Source organism: Argiope bruennichi, chromosome X1 (genome assembly GCF_947563725.1).
Source record: "Argiope bruennichi chromosome X1, qqArgBrue1.1, whole genome shotgun sequence".
NCBI lineage: Eukaryota > Metazoa > Arthropoda > Arachnida > Araneae > Araneidae > Argiope > Argiope bruennichi.
Window position 1 is genome coordinate 71,539,233 of NC_079162.1, and position 13,862 is coordinate 71,553,094.

The window sequence follows — 13,862 nt, forward strand, 5'->3', positions numbered from 1 at the left end:
ATTTCTAACAGTTTATTTATCTTTAAAATCTACAGTTTGTTAATGATATTATATTTTTATGAGGTTTTATGTTCATTCATTAAGTGTTTAAGAACAGTATTTTTTATCATTTATTTATTTAGCCTTCTTCAAACTAAACTACATAACTATTAGAAAGATTTATTACATGCATGAATTTACAGAATTTATCTAGAAGTATGAATTTACGGAGTCATGAATAAAAACATGGGAAAAGAAATCAAGCATTTTTTTTTATTTTTTAATTTTGCATATAGATAAAATTTTTCTTAGAAACAACACTTTTACTGCAGTTGATCTATTATGTTTTTAGGTCCTTTGGATTTAAAGAACAAAAAATAAATATTTAAAACATAGTTATTATTGTTTTATCATAAGACACACCCACATGAAAGGAATAATTGGAATGAAATGCTAATATTTTAATCCTTTAAAACATAGCATCCTCATTTCGAGATAGCTAATAAAATGGGGTAAAGAACTTTTTCACATGTTTTAAACTTTTTTTTTCTTTCCTTCTTTTCAATGAAGTTAGATGACATCCTTATTAAAAATACCAGAATATTTCCCATATTGATTATTATTTAAAATTTTTTATGACTTGTGCTTGAATTTGCTTTTGGTGCCAGTAAGACAACTAAAATTGGGTTGAGTAATTATATCTCTTCTAAAATTTAAATTTCAAAATATTGTATTAACATATGATAGTAAATTAATCTTAAATTAAGAGACAGTAATAATCTCAAAATTTTCTTTTTCAAAAATAGTATCCTATGATGATGGCATCAGCTAAGTACACTGGGCATTACAGCCAACTTTTACACAAAGTTTCAAATCATTTTTTTTTTTTTTTTTTGTACTTTTGGGTCAATAACTGAATTTAAAACTAATTAAGGATTTTAAAACTGAATACCCATATATTTTATATACAAAATATTTAGTATAAAGATCACAAATTTCTGTTCAGCAGTTGCAAACAACACAGAAATACAATATCCACATGGAGGAAATTAACCATAATTACTGGAATTTAGAAAATCTTTCAACATCCATGAGAAAAGATTTTAAAAAAAATAGTATTAAAGCTGATTTACTAGAAAGATTGGCATATCTTTTATGAATGCCTATATATTTTAGAAGATTATTCATCAAACTGAGAACACTAAGCAGATAAAGAAAGAAGTAAGCACTGATAAAATATTTCTTCCACTGAATAATAGCAACTTAATAGAAGAAATGTCAAATTAATCATTCAGAGAGAAATTATAAAGTGTGCTATTGATGCTATTTGGCAAGATCCCATAAAGAACACTATTCCAAAGAGAGATAAACAAAAATACTGCAAGTTGAAGAACTCTATATTAAAAACCACAAACCTTCTGCCAAATGTACACTGTAACACCATGTATTTCTTGTTTACTACAGTAAAAACTGTTACATATTTTATACTTTTATAATGTTTACATATTAGTAAGTTATGTATATTATCTATCTTTAGGTTTTATAAATGCATCACTGATTTGAATAAAATTATTTTCAATACAATTTACCTTTATTATCAATAGTAATTTCAAGTACAAAACTATCCTTTTCATAATCAAAAATATAACATTCACTCTACATTTTTATTAAATGTTAAAATAATTAAATTAAATTTTGCCTAAAAAAATCCATTATAAAATTTTATTTGTCTTTATTATACTTTTCATACTTCAATACAGAGATATACAGATGACATTTACAAACAGAATTAAGAATCATCAGAAAGTCCAGTGTCCTTAAATGAGGATAGACTGCAATTTCAAAATGAACATCAATAGCTTGAATATCAAATATTTTAGTCTCAGTAATGCAAAATAACTTGTATACTTACCAAAATAAACAGAATTAATTTAAATATTAAAGGGTTAAAACCATGTACAATAAAGTGCCAACTATATATTTCTCATTTCTATATCATTTCATCACAGTACAACTCATTTATAATCACTGTAATAATCATATACTTCAATCATATGATAGGATATGGTTATATTTGGTTACATGTTATTTTCGACACAGATGTAGACTGGAATCTCCTGGGAGAGAAATCACTTTCAAGGAATATGTGAACTGTGATATAGTTATCATGACTTCGAAATTATTCCCAATTGATGAATTAAAAGATCATAGATTGACTGGAGCTAATTTAAGCAATAATGAAAAAGTCATTTTGCCTTTCAAAGACTAAGACTTTTTAAAGGCTAATTTGCTTGTCAGAACATCAGTGACAAAGTATTCAACAAGCTAAATTTGATTCATAATGATGTCTTTAATAATTTGCAGACAATCAGAACATCATATGATGGTTAAACAACTTTTTTCCCACTAAAAGCTTATTTGCATGCACATAAACTGCATAAAATAATTGCATCTTTTATGAAAAAGATTTAATTTTAAAATTTACATAGTATTTTCAATATCATACTATAATATAGTAGCACTATATTAATAAAAACTTCAAAATTATCACTTTTAAATGAATTTGCATTAGTAGCATTAAATTTGGAACAATCAAAGTTATTTGTTAAAATCTCAATAATACATCATTTCATTTATATGCCAGTAGCTTGAAAGACATATAAACAATGCTTAACTGTATATGCTAAAATTTATCTAATTGTTAAAGTTTTAATTTACTTTTGTATAGATAAATCTAGAAGGTAGGAATCACTAAACTTATCATACCATGATAAAAAAAAATGTAATGCAAAATTTCAAACATATATTAAATTTCATATAGATTTTGAATGAAAGTCATTAAACTGTCTGTCCAATTTACAAGTGAACATAACTACAAAACAAAAAGATCTAAGCTGCAATTTGGTACACAGATTCAGCATTTAAAGTGTAAATCCATATCAAATTTTGAGTTAAATCTACTACAGGTTGATTGTCTGTTTGTCTGTACTTTTGCATGTATGTAAAAATGATAATTCAAAAACACAACTTAAGTAAAATGAAATTAGGTACAGAGTTCTGAAATCAAAGTGCAGATTTTACTCCAAATGTGTGAAAAGGTTAACCATCTGTTGACACTTAATTTCCAAAAGTTGGTCTGTACTTTTTGTATGTATGTAAACATAATACCCCAAAAAGACAACAAATTAAATAAATGAAATTTAGTATGTAATCTTATTGTTAAAATTGTAATTCTGTGTCAAATTTTGGTTTAAATAGGTCTACAATAACTAAAAAAAGCCAAAATGCATATTTAGATCCCTCCCCCTTCCCTGCTGACTATGCTGTGAAGCAGAAAATGCTCATTTAAATTTAAAAAAAAAAAAAAAAAAAAAAAAAAACTGTGCATTTACAGCATTCACAGCCTTGCTTAAGATTTATAATTCCATGAAAGGAAAGGAAATATGATATCTTTTTTTACAGAGTATATAAAAATGTTTTTGTAAGATCATTCTTGCTAATTATTTAAAATTTAAATTTTATAAAACAAAGTAAACTATTTTTATTTTTTTTAGTTTTTCCATCAATAATTTCCAAAACAATTGAAATATAACAGTAATGTTCATATGACTTCTTGACCAATTTCCATAAAGGTATCTTGATCTCTTCAATACAAAAGGTAAAACAATTCTAACTGTTGACTGACAGACTGATGCCTCAAAAACAAAATTTTTTAAATATTATCAGAAAATTGTATTGTGGCTCTTTATATAGATAACATTGAGAACAGGGCACCTAAAATTATTATACATAGTTTTCTAATGATAGCATACTATAACAAGTTTTTATAAGCTGTTGATTAAATCTTAAATTTAGAATCATTCAAGCAAATTTTATATGTTTTTGAAATTTTTATCAGTAATTTCCAAATGGATGCTTTTATTATAGGATGTTATAGAGTTTATTTTTCAGATTATATAAGCCTTACTGCCAGGGAACTTTAGGTCAACATTAAAATTAAAAAACATTTAACCTTTTTTAGGTCGTAAATATTTTTAGTTCATAAACAACAATTTTTAAATGTTTTCCGATTAAATTTTTCTTTTTGGACACTTTATTTTTAATTTAGGTTCAAGTTATATACAATATGTTTTTTGTTTTTTTCCTTTATCTTATAAAATAAATTATTATAAAAATAATACTGCAATTTAAAAATTCCTTATAATTTTCAAGTGACAAGAATTTCAAAGTTAATATCCAAGAATGAATAGCAGCAGATAATTTCACTACAATTATTATTCTAATAATGTTATATTTAATATTACTTGACAAACTTTGAACATTGAGCCAAAGGAAATGAAAATTTCATCTATTTTCACTTTGTAATTTTTTTTTTTCTTCATCTTTTTTAATTTCACCACTCATTAGTTAATAATTTAGTTCCATATTCATTTTTTAAACTTTATTGCAGTATTTGTAATGATTTTATTACACATTTTTCTTAATTTATAACAGTCATGAATTTGAATTATCAACTTCTTTCATCTTTTCAAAATAATTATTTCCAATGTTTTTAGCTCAAAATTATTATATAAAATAATTTTAATTTTTTAAAAAATATTTTAATTAGCTTGCCTATAGTACTAAAATGTTGGATGAAATAACTGATCATTAAAGATAGACAGTTATTACCTCTCTAACGTCAAGCAAAAGTAGCCTCCGAACATTCATAAGATTTGAACCTAACACAGATGATTATCAAATTTTTGAACATGGCCTTATTTATTAAAATTATTCTAAATGGAAATTAGAAGTTTAAAAAATAACTATTGTAGTAACTTTATTAGAGTCTATTTATCCTATTGGAGAAAGATGTCTTTCCTTCGCATCCATGTGCATGTTTCTTAAAGTGATAAGAGATAGAGAGAAATTAATGAAAGTGGTTAGATAATACACATAACAGGAAAGATTTTGTGACTAAATACTAGTAAATCTTACAGAACCTGTCAGAACTTTAGATTTAGAACAAGAAAGATCCCTACCAAATAACAAAGGAGAATCTGAAGGATTTCAAAAACAGTAGCAACTACTGCCCTTTTTTTTCACACATACTACATCCTGAATAAATAATTAGTTAATTATCAATAATACATTGCACAATAAAGGAAAATTTTATCTGTTTTTCATGAAATAACTAATTATTAAACAAATATGATTTAAAAGTTCACTTCATTGATTTTTATTATGCTATTACCATATATTGAGAAAAATTATTTCTGTTATTTTATATATAGAGAGAGAAATCCGAGTTATATATTAAAGTATTTTTGAAGATGTTTCTATTTTGTTACTGAATGGTTAAAATATATTTCATCATAAAACTTCTTAACCACCTCTTTCAGTATATGATTAAAACAAAAATTGACATAATTATTAAAATTATATTATTTATTTCCAGAATAGTAATATTTTCTTGAATCCATTCCACAGTTCAATATAAAATGAAAAATGCTGAAAACATATCTCCTATCTTACCAAATTACTTTGGCTGAAAAAAAAAATAACAAGGGAGAGTCGCTTGATATAAGTATTAACTATATTTGGAAAAAATATGTTTATTAATATTCTGAAAGCTTAAAAAAAGATAAAGAAAAGAATACTTATGAATGAGATATCATGCCATTATGGTTTGTTTTTTTCCCCCTCTTTCAGTAACTTAGAATAAAACTCTCATACACAAATTTTTGGAATTAAAATAAAAAGCTTCTTTAAAAAGGAGTTTTATAAGGAAAATTAAATGTTCCCTAAATAATATGGTAGAAAACTCAAAATAATATTTTAAAATCAGAAAAACATCTTAAAAATAAAAAGGATTTTTTTTTTTTTTCCACTTCAAAAGTAAAAAAACTAACATAACATTTTTAGGTTAAAATTTGAAAGAAGCTGATATTTTCAAAATGTATTTCAATAAATGATTATTTCCAGAATTTCATTTTAATAGGATTTATTTATATATAATAAGTATTGAAACTTTTGGAAACTCAATATAGGCATTACTTTCTTCTTTCTCTACATTTTTTTTAAATGTGGATTTTTAATATTTTACAAATACAGTAGAACACTTCAGCATTTTATAATAAGAAAATCATTCTAAAAAAATCAATAAACAAACCTCTTCATACCAGGAAAAGCAAAATTAAAAATACACTGAAGTTAAATTCCCAGGCTGAAAGTAAAAGGAAAACTTTGCTGAAAAATCATAAGGGAATTACTCAAAACTGTATCCTGATAGATTTATTACTTTGAATAATAGAACTTTAATGGACATTCAAAAAGAGAGAGTCCAAATAGTAAAATGTCATTATGAAATTTCTTTATACTTTCGACACTTGAAAACTGTATCAATGTCAAAGGGCTAAGCAAGTTTCAATGGAATTACATTAAATCAAGAATTTTAAGCTTTAAAACTGATCATAAACTTTTAAAAAAATAGATTGATGAGTTTTTACTATTTTTTTTCTTCCAATTTCACTTGTAAATTAAGAATAGATATCTATTTACATGCAAATGGCTGTTATTTTAAGTCCAGTACAATTTTAATTTCATGCCAAAGCTTAGCGGATTGGGTGAATGTGAATATAGTTATTCACAATTACAAGTAGTTATCAGGCAAGTTTAAATTAAAATAAAAATTAGATATGAAATTATTTTCATGTTTGGTAATTCTTTTCGAAGCAAGCTATTTTTATACATGAAAAAAAAATCTGTAAGATTCAGTATTACCAATATAAACATTTAGTCAGTTTTTAATATAAATTCTTCAAATATCATACAATAGAAAACCTCAACTATAAAAAACACACAGTAATTTTAGAGTTTATTATCCTTACTAACCTTTCTTTTATATAGGCCTTTTAGTCTGAATTTGGCAAGCTTGAAGAACAATATACTAATCAAGAACATCTAGTCTTAAATGTTAAACACAACCTTAACAAATTGACAAGACAAATATGGTCAAGGCAAATAAAGGGGAAAGAAAGGAAACAAGTCAAATAGCAGAGATCATGAATGTGTTTTTTTATACAAATGCCACAAAAAAAAAACCCATTAATACAGTGTACAGTGAGAAAATATTTTTGTCATCAGCATACAACAGAAAATGCAGATAATGTAGATGAAGATCAATACACACAAAAAAAAAAAATCTAAAATAAAGTCTTTATTTAAAGCATAAGGCATTTAAAAAAGATATTTATTTATTATATTTTGCCCAGAAAACCTGGTTTAAAACTGCAATTATCTATTGCTTGGAATTCTTTCAGATTAGCATAAAAAATAATGGAAAATCTGACTACTCCAAGTATAAGGAATCGCAACACCTGTCATATAAATATGAAATATATAGCATAAATGTCTTGCAGAAAATAATATCAGTGGCCCAAATAAATTTAACCGAGCTAAAAAATATCACACTCAATAAAAGTGCAATAATCTGTAAAAGGAAGCACAAATATTATAATGTGCGCCTATTAGTAATAGCAATCACTGGAAAACCAGTTACCAAAACAAATATGAATGTTTAGAACTGGCAGAGGAAAAATGAAAGGAAAAAACATACCTTCACGCCTTCGAAAAGCTGAATGATAAGGGAATGCAGACTAAATTCCATGCAGTGACAATTTCCATACCCCCTTTACTATCAAATCATTCCCTTTATCTTGAGTTGAAACATAATCACTAATCAGAAACCAAACACGCACGATCCTAACCAATATAAATAAACTAATGAAAAGTGATATATTCGATTACGATAAAGATAATCGAAAATCTAACATGTTCTTTTGTTTTGTTCGTTTCAACTTTAATTTTTGTGAATACATTTTGAAAAATCTGCTGGTAGTTGATCAAAATTCGAAAGCAGTAGTTAGTTCGGATACGAAGAGAATTATTTTTTTATTGTGGTCTGCAGGACAAATTAAAGCATCTAAAACAAAGAATGACGCATTCCTGAGACTCCACCCACTTATCTTTAAAATTCCTAAGCAATCAAATATTGCAAGATACCAGAGTTGTATGGAATACTCCTATTGGTCGAAACAAGTTGTTAAACTTTTAGAATTGGTTCCCGCTCATGGAAAGTGTCTTGGATCTTATAAATCGAAGATGATACCCACGAAATCTCTCTCTTTTCTATTTCCCTTCCTCCCTTAATAGGATAAGAAAAGTTTTCAGCTTCGCAATGCTGGAAGCGAAACGAAAATCCTCTCTCCATTCGATGACAACATTGCGCAACAATAATAGAACGAAACTATACTTTTCCAGGTCTGGATACAAATGGCGAAAAAAAATGAATTATAATTGTGGTGAAAAATAACTTTTACAATAATTTTTTTAGTTAAATGAATAGTAAGATGCATATTTAATAACTAATTTACTGAAAAAATGTAAATAATTTTTCATTTACATTATTGCAATAATTTAAAAATTAAGAATAAAAATTCATTTGTTTCATTTTCATAACTTTTTAAGAAGTATACATTTCAAAAATATCCAGAACTCATATTTATTAATCTTGTAATCATATTTTATAAAATGATTATTTTTCTTTCAAAGAAATGTGCATAACTAATGAAAACTCAAATTCAGGATTCCTTCCTCCTCCATATCTCCATTAGTTTTAATAGAGTGATAAGATTTTATTGTGAAATAACTTTGTGATACCCAGTACCATTGTTTTTATTTTTCAAATAAGATAGTTTTGAAGCTAGGAGATTGAGTTTAATGAAATGTAAATTCAAAAAACTCCAAAAGCAAAGATCAATTTTATTTACTATTTTTATCAATTTTATTTACTAAATCATTTCAAAATAAACTTTCCATAATTCAGCAAATTATTGATATTTTATATTATATTGATATTCATTGATGTAGATCAAAAATAGATGAATCAAACATCTATTTTTATAGTGAAACAAATTATATATGGCTGTATTTAAAAAAAAAAAAACTACAGAAAATTATCCAAGATTAAGTGTAACAAAATAATATTTATTCTGTGAAAATTAAGTTTTGTGGAAAATAGATATATCTATGCAGTTTTATGCAAAAAAAATTTCAATGCAAATGAATAAAATAAATATATAGAAGTTTCAGATTTAGAAATGTTTTATAAAATAGTTTCTTCAGTCTTGCACATGCAAGACTGAAGATATACTTATATTTCTTTAACTTTAATGGAAAACCTAAATGCCTCAATAAATCCATACACAATTAATTCTTTATTATAAGTTTTGGAGGTTGTTACAGAATGGGTTTCTATTACTAATTAAATGGAATGTTTCAACTGATATTAAATAAGAACATATTTAAAAATTTACATAGTGTGGGAATTTTTGATTATTAATTCATTGTGTTATCAATTTTTAAAAAATAATATAATTTCTCAACTATAGACAGAATTATAAAGTTACCCAATACGTAAGAAGTTTCTTCGGAAGTTATTCACCAATGGGAGCTGCAGCACAGCACAGCACCCTTTGCAATTATTTCAAAATTTATTTATTTATTGTTTGGATTTTCCTTTCTTGGGTTTTGATGATATGGTGAAATTAAAAGAAACTTAATTCATTCATCATATATCATATTACTCCTGTTTAGTTGTGAAATTCTGTTGTCAATCTACAGAATCTAAGCTTGCGTTTAAAAACATTTAGAACAGTTCTGGGCTGCATCTCAAAATGGTTTAAAATAATCAGTTAATGTGCATAATCAAATAATGTACAAATAGAGAAATAATGGATAAAAATATTAATTGAAGCTATAAAGTTGAACTGCTTTCCTTAATCATAGAGAAATTCAGAGTTTGGCAATCTTTCTATACCTCTCAATCTCCTATTCCTTACTCTTAATTTTTTTAGTTTTCATATTTAATATAAGTATTACTTTCACCTTATTGTACTTATTGTTTACATGCTTTCTGTATTTTGACATAGAATGTTACACCTTTTGGTTAATAGATGGTAAATTTTTTTAAATATTTGTTGCAGCACTGTTTATTGCTGATTTGAAATGGTGCTGTTAAATCCTATGAAAATCAAAACTTTAGAGAAAAATTATCTTATATCAAATTATATTTAAAGGGTATAATTTAATTATTCTGAGTTTACTTTTAAGCATGATTACCTATAATGAATGCATGATTTTTTTAAATGAATTAACACAATTTGTCAATGTCTTGCATCAAAATACGAAATATAATTTGAAAAATTGTTCATTTGAATAAATTTTACGTGACTAATATTGATGTTGACATAAAACATAGCTAATAGTATATAGAAGAATCTTCTGTAAATTAGAAAGATATGGTTTCTTTGATAAGATGATAGATTCATGGTGAAAAGGTAAGTTCTTACATTTACTCATATAAATGATTAAGCATCTACAAAGAAACAATTAAAAAAAAATTTTTTTGAAGGGATGTCAAAAACTGCAATAACATGATAAACTTGGATTTTAACATAATAAAGAAATAAAAAAAAAAGTCCCATCCAGCTGTTATTTTCTGATTTCCTTTCATAGTAATGTTCTATTTATTGAATTGAGGTTAGCATTACTCGTTCATTATTTTCATAGGTAGATTTCCCTACCTATTAAATATCTATTAAGTGGCAATAATATTTCAATTGCTCGGGGGGGGGGGGGTGTTTTCTCCTTGTTTAAAAATTTAATTTCAATGATCACTTACTGTAAAATAAATATCACTCATTGTATTTAAAACTATGAGACAAATTAACCTTTATAACTCTCAAATGGAGAAAAAGCATTTCATTGTAAAATCAATTTTTATACAAAATATTAATTTTTTTCTTTATTTAGGTAAAAGAAAATTTGTAAAAATTATTTTTTTAAATGTATGTATTTTTGGTATTATCAGAGTAAATTTGAATCACCAAACCTTAATAAATATTCTACCAAATAGAGACAACATTAAATATCTTAATCTAACAGCACAATAATCATCAACACAAAAATGGTAATAAAATATTAAATTATAAAGCCCTTGAAGTATTAAGAATCTAGTAAATTTTGTTTTATAAATAGATATTTTTTATGAGTATCTTTTGAGTGTAGCTATTGTATCTTTTTTCCTGCTGTATGTTGAAATATAATTGTAAATAAATCTCAACTTTTAATGAATCATAGTAGTAGGACTGTTATACATTTTCTTATTTAATGATTAAAAACACCATATTCTTACTCAGTTTTGATTCAAGCCGGAAACTATTTCTATAAAGACAAAAAATACATGAAAAATTCTTTTCATTTCTACATTATTTAAAGCTAAAATAAATAATAAACGTCTTCTGATAAAATTAAATTGAGTTCTGAATTTTTGGAGATATATATATAACCAATATATATATATAAATAAAAATAAATATATATATATTTGGATGGATATATATATATATATATATATATATATATATATATTCAAACTTTTTTCAATAGAATAAATTTATAGTTCCAAAAATCAAGTAAATTTAATGCTTAATTATTGTTTGGAGAATGTTAATATCAAAAAAGGGAATCATTAAAAAAAAATATAGCTGTTTAGTTAAATCCTTTCAATCCAGTTGGAATTTTGATGCACTGAATCCATTTGGAATCCAGAATGAATGGATTCAACTTCATTTGCCTTCAAAGCAATAGATTAATAGTCTGGACCTGGTCCTTTTAATGATTTGGTGATCCATGTATAGCTCTTGATATATGAACCTAGATAACACCAAAGATACAAGTCTGCTTACTTCATCCATTATAAAAATAATATACCTTATGTACTGGCAAACATCCCTTGTTTAAAACTGCATTTGATGAATGCAAAGAATATGTAAATATAAATTATTTATTTTGGATTTAAAATTAATTAATTGAAAACTTAACTGGAATAATTAAATTAACTTTCATTAAAAACTTTAAGTCTTAATGTAATAAGTAAATAAATTAATTAGTTTGTCATCGTATGATTCAAAATAAATTTTGAAAGGTAAAAATGCAAATATCTATCAGTGCCTCAGTTAAAGTTAAATTATAATACAAAAAAAAACAAAAAACCTATGAATTAAAAAAATTAATAAATAAAAAGCTAAAAACATTTTTTTTCGTCACAACAAAAGTTCATACATTGTTTTGCTATTTAATATTAAAACTAAAATAAAGGACAGAATATTGTATTTCTGTTTTAATTTCATATCTCCTGAAATATCAAGTCCAATTTTCTGCATAATTAAATGCATAATTGTCTAAATATTAATGCATAAAATAACACTAAATTAAGATGAAAAAGTTGATTTATTTCATTAAATATCATGCCACCATGCTTTATTTTAGATATAGAGTGCAACATTTTTTTAGATTATTTTTCTACGAATTTTTGAAAATAGAAAATGCAACAACCAAAATGGAAATTTAGAAGAAAAGAAAATTTATAAAACTAATCTTAACTCTTATGTTCATTTTGTATAGTATACCATACATACAACTTTATAAAAATATACTACCACTATAAAATAAAAATATATATAAAATAAGCCACCTATATACATTTTTTTTTTTTTTTTTTGCTTTCTTTCAAAAAAGCAATCTTGCCACGATAAGGGTTTAAATGAAAACAAATTGTTGATCTTCTAAAAAAAATTTTTAAATATTTGAGTAGCACATGTTTGAAATTTATTCAGGGCTTTATCAGTAGATAAAAATTGTATGTTTAAGCTATTCAAATTATTTGATTTTTCCATGAATGGGATGAACTTGTATGATGAATTAGAGCATATTAAAATTTATAATTAGTTCTGATCTTCATGATATTTAATATTTTATTCCAAGATATTAGTCTTTAATTTAATATTTATAAATGGATATATTTATACAAAAAAAAATACAGAGTTGTCTGGTAGATTCAGTTTAAAGATTAAAAAAAAAACCTTTATTGCTGATCTAATTGATGTTAATAACAATTACAAATTAAGAATAAATATATATATATATATATATATATATATTTTTTGAAAATTACATCAAAAATGTTGAAATACAAAACTATTGCATTTAAAAATATAATTTTACATTTCCAAATTAAGATGCATTATTTAAAGATTAAAGTGGAGTTATAAAAATTAATGAAAATGTTACAGGAAAAAGTAGAAACAGTAAATATTTTGCAGTGGTTTTTGCCTTCTCATCAGCAATGTTTCATATGGTGGCAAGAACATGCTAATAAGAAAATAATTAATTTCTGAGATGGAAAATACCATCATTGAAGAATAATAAATATTTTTAGAACAATATATACGAATAATAATAAATAACTTACATATATTTTCCCAGAATAAAATAGGATATATGTAAAAAGATTTTTTTTTCATTGATAAATTAAAGAAGGATTAGAAAATCTGTGTCTATTGATTCAAGTATAAAGACTTAAGTTCATACTCAGTGGAAAGTACTAAATAAGTGGAGTTTTGATAGTTTGAAACAAAATCAAAACATTAATTGTGAAATTAATATTTCGAATAACATTATTTCTAGGAAATTAGTATTTCAAAAAAAGGTTTGTGATAGATATCAGATTTCTGTAGTTAAAGTTGCCCAGAAAAGAAAAAAAAAAGACAAAACTCAACCTTTGTATTGCCTTGCAAGTTTCTGTGAAATTATTAAATTTAAAAATTCTATATTTTTGTTACTTAAATTCAAATGTCACCATTTAAATTCCTTTCCTTAAAATCAACAGATACATTCTGTAAACATAAAATAACCGAGTCAAAAAACATAAAATATGATCAAAGAAATGTTAATTTTTTAAATAAATAATACATAAATTTTTATTTAACACTTTTATCAGG

General features: G+C 24.6%; 1 protein-coding gene across 3 annotated transcripts in view; it reads right to left on the minus strand.

Moving 5' to 3' along the window:
* Positions 1–7,944, minus strand: part of LOC129959043 (mitogen-activated protein kinase kinase kinase 15-like) — a 102,757-nt gene extending 94,813 nt beyond the window's left edge. For 2 of the 3 annotated variants that reach the window (XM_056071823.1, XM_056071822.1), the window contains exon 1: positions 7,577–7,944. The gene's annotated coding sequence lies outside the window, so the exon portion shown is untranslated. The remainder of the gene's footprint in view (positions 1–7,576) is intronic. The other variant, XM_056071824.1, reaches the window with a different exon arrangement.
* Positions 7,945–13,862: the final 5,918 nt, after the last annotated feature.